Source organism: Amblyomma americanum, chromosome 6 (genome assembly GCF_052857255.1).
Source record: "Amblyomma americanum isolate KBUSLIRL-KWMA chromosome 6, ASM5285725v1, whole genome shotgun sequence".
NCBI classification, from domain to species: domain Eukaryota; kingdom Metazoa; phylum Arthropoda; class Arachnida; order Ixodida; family Ixodidae; genus Amblyomma; species Amblyomma americanum.
Genome location: NC_135502.1, coordinates 156,703,295 through 156,707,598, shown reverse-complemented (window position 1 = coordinate 156,707,598; position 4,304 = coordinate 156,703,295).

The window sequence follows — 4,304 nt, the reverse complement described above, 5'->3', positions numbered from 1 at the left end:
ATCCATCCATCCATCCATCCATCCATTCATCCATCCATCCATCCATCCATCCATCCATCCCCCTGTTTTCAGCCGTACAGACGTGTGATTAGAAAGCATAAAGAAAAAGCGGCCAGGTAAATAATTGAAATATTACGGTAAAAAAGCCGATGAAACTCGTGTTAGTACCGCCTTGGTATTAATGATGAAACAAGAACTTCCATATCTGGCCGAACATGCGCCATGGCAATGACAACAGATCATTCTAAGGCACGTGCCTTTGCTTGCTGTTGGATTGCACATACTTCCTTTGCACTTTGCTGTATTGATCAAGATAGTGCAATAATATATCAGTTTCATTACCACCGTGTTCATGTAATTTTCTATTTCTTTATTTAATTATTTTACAGGTACTGCCAGCCCAATTATCAGGCCTTAAGCAGGAGTGGACAACACAAGTCAACAAATTCAAAAACATCAAAATCAGCAAGCAAGATACAGGAAGCTGAATAATAAATCAGAGCGGCAGTTAGCTGGCAGAATGTATAAACATTTGTCTATTCCTAACTGGTAATGATAGAGTAAATAGAAAATTTTCATATTATCCCGGTAACGTCTCAATACGAGACTTTCCAGTTCTGCAGCTTCTAGAAATAACGATGGGGACGTGCGCCAGCTGTGTGAGTGAAAGATGAACCTAGTTGATTTTCTTTGAACTTTCTAAATTTTGGCAGCATTAGATTGTGTGTATGTGGATCCCAGACAATCGCGGCATACTCTAGGAAGGGTCGGATAAATGTTTTGTAGGCTAAAAGTTAAATTTCAGGTGAAGCGTTCCCTAACGTACGCCTTAAAATGCAAATTTCTTCATAGCTCTATTGTAGGTGTGCGTTACATGTTCATTCTACAAAAGATCTGATAAAATAATAACTCTTAAGTATTTGTAGCTGGAAACGACCGATAAGCGCTGGTTGTTAATGTTACAAGCAAATGTTAAGGGGTTCTTTTTGCGTGTAGTGGTCATTGCCACGGTCTTTTTAAGATTAATAGTCATCTCCCAATTCGAGCACAAAGTTTGTATTTTAGATAGGGATGTGTTTAAAACTGCCTGGTCATTCCCATTACGTATTTAATTATACAGGACGCAGTCGTCTGCGAAAAGCCTGATCTTGACGTTTATGTCACAGGTGATATCATTTAGAAAAATCAGAAAGAATAGCGGACCTAAAAAGGAGCCTTGTGGAACGCCCGAGGGAACGTTTGCGGAAGAAGCAGCTGCATCAATGACTTGAACACATTGCTTCCGTAAAGAGAGGTATTCTTGAATACAGATAATTAAGATGTTGCTCTTTTGTATGGGCCTTAGTTTCAGCAGTAATTTGGAGTGAGAGACGCCGTCAAATCTTTTCTCAAAATCGAGAAAAATTAGGTGAACATTGCTTTGCTTATCTAAAGCTGCTGCTAAATCATGAACTGTTCCGATGCGCTGAGTTACGGTGGAAAACCCTCGCCTAAACCCATGATGTCTGGTATTAATTAATGAGTTGTCATTCAGAAAGACAGATATGTGTTTGAATATTATGTGTTCGAGCAATTTAGCACATGCGCAAAGTAACGAAATTGGCCTGTATGACGTGAGGATGGAGTGGTTTTCGGTTTTTGGTATGGGAATGATCTTTGCGTAGTTCCATTCGGTTGGGAGTTAGCTTAGCTCTCTGTGTATCTCGTGTCCTTTGTTTTCAGCTGTCATGAACCAACTTGCCCATTAGTCTACCCTTCTGGACATATTTATATACTAAATATTAGTCCGAGGGCAGCCTGCAGGTCGAGCACAGACATTCATGGCGATCGGAACACGGCGGAAACACAGGGCCATCGTATTCTTTTTCATAGGTTATCTGATTTGTCTTTGTCATCTTCTTTAGAGAACACTCAGTTAAGGCAAATATCCTTCCGGTGTAGTGTCGAGCCTAGAATGGTCACCTAACGGGGACAGTCGTTCTTCCAACTGAGTTAATCGGGGCGGCAAGCATATGGTAGGGCAAACGTGAATTGGTAGGCTGAACGCGAATATTTGCCCCTTTTTAGACATATTGTCACCCTTGTGGCATCCCCTAAGAAATGAGACCAACATTGTTCTCACTTAGAGCTATTGATTAATTTGCTTGCGCTCTCCTTTAATCTAGCGATTCCAGTTAATTTGAGTTGTTAAGGGGACGCACCGATGAGGCGCACGTCCAGGGCTCGAACATAGGAACGGGATCAGTCATTTAATATTGAAATTTTTTCGAGCTTTACACTTTATGTTGTAGTCGTGCGGCTGCGTATAAAAGGATGCCAATAAGTATACTCTCCACAATAAATGCACTCAACATAGGTGGATTTCCATAAAGCATAGGATAAACACGGCTCCCACTTTGTGTTACTTGTCACCCCAATTTCGCGTTTTTTTAAGCGAGCAGTCTTCGTTAGCTCACTTAGTAGAGCGGTTGCCCCCGAGACACTTGCGTCCAGGAATCGAACTCCGGACAGAGCGAATTTTTCTTTGTCTAATACTGCAGGAGAAGCTTTACCGCTTTCCTCTGTAGGTGTTTGGCTGCCATTTGGTGGATGCTAATGAGTAATTGCCGCTTTATTATTAAGTTATTAAGGTAAGCAACCGGGCTTTTCACTCCCTTGTGCACTTCTGTGATTTATATACACTAAAAATATGCTAAGCTAATGTTAAGTAACGGGAACTCAAGCTGTCCTCTACATCAATGCCTCCGAGGGACAGCGTATGGTGTAAACAGAGGGAAGGGGTTGATTCTAATTTATTTATTTATTTATTTATTACCTCAAATACCCCGGATATGGGGCATTACATGAGGGATGGGCATGACAGGCTACAAGATGATGGCCTCAATCTTTTTCTTGAATTTGGTGGGGTTGGTAAGGTGTATGGCTTCCTGCGGCAGATCGTTCCAGTCCCGAGATTATTTGACAAGAAAAGCTCGTAAATGAGATGCGGTTCTTTCAGAGGAATGGTACACTGTCTTGCTGTGGTGAATGCGTCTGGACAGACGATGTGTTGCTGATATATAATAATAATAATCTTTATTTCTCTCTTTCCACAGAATACAGAATGAGAGCGGATGTAAGGGTAAAAGCCGCATGCAGCGGCTTGAAAAAGCCCCATTACGCCCCACATGACAGTATGACGAGGAAACAGCTCAGTCATGACAAATGCAGAGAAATACTGGAAACATTGGAATACATTGCGAATTTTGTGAACGTACAAGGGCAAAAATACAGTAGGGATAAGTAAGAAAATATACGCACAAAATTGACATCAGACAAAATTGACAATTGACAAAATTGACAAAACTGACACCATACATTAATGCAGGAGCGGCAAAACACTAATTAACTTATTTTTGCATATTTCTTCCAGTGAGTTATTATTAAGTTCAAGTGCGTTAAGGTAACAGGGAAGTTTATAGGCGCTTGATTGAAATCTGTACACAGTCCGACAAAACGGTGTAGACCAGGCGGTGCAACGGCGTACATTGTACATGGGCACATGGCTTTGAATGTTGAATAGTATCAACATATCTGCGTTGTTTGTTCTAATAGCATTCTTGTACATAAGAATTAATTTGAAGGCATAAAGATTAGGCACTTGAATGATGTTAAACTCGGAATAGTAGCTTCCTGTGTGGGCATACCATGGTATGTTAGCAATTAATCTTATCGCACGTTTCTGAGTAACAATAATCTTGGATAAATTATGCTTCGTACTTGTGCCCCGGACAGTGTGGCAATAGGTAAGTATTGGAACTAAGAAAGCGTTGTAGATTAATAGTTTAATTCTTGTTGGTAGCACATACCGTTGACGACATAGCACCCCATTCACTTTGTTTATTTTTGATCGTATGTTATTAATTTGGACATCCCAATTAAGCGATTCCGAGAAAGTTACTCCCAGACGTTTGATAGTACGCACGATTTCAATATAGTTGTTCCCAGGTCTAAGTATAATATCGTTTACAACTTTGTTTTTTGCTCGAAATACTATGGCTTTAGTTTTGCTTGTGTTCACCTTTAGGTAATTTTCCTGCGACCACTGACACATGTATTGCAAAAACTCATTACCTCTAGAGGATAAATCATCTTCTATACTACCCGTAATGAGCACCGTAAGGTCATCAGCGTAGGCAGTAAGGTTCACCGGTAGCCTAGTGTAAAATATATCATTTAAGTAAACTAAAAACAACAAAGGGCCTAAGATGCTGCCTTGCGGCACGCCCGATTTTATGTATTGGCCATCAGACAGAACAGCATTG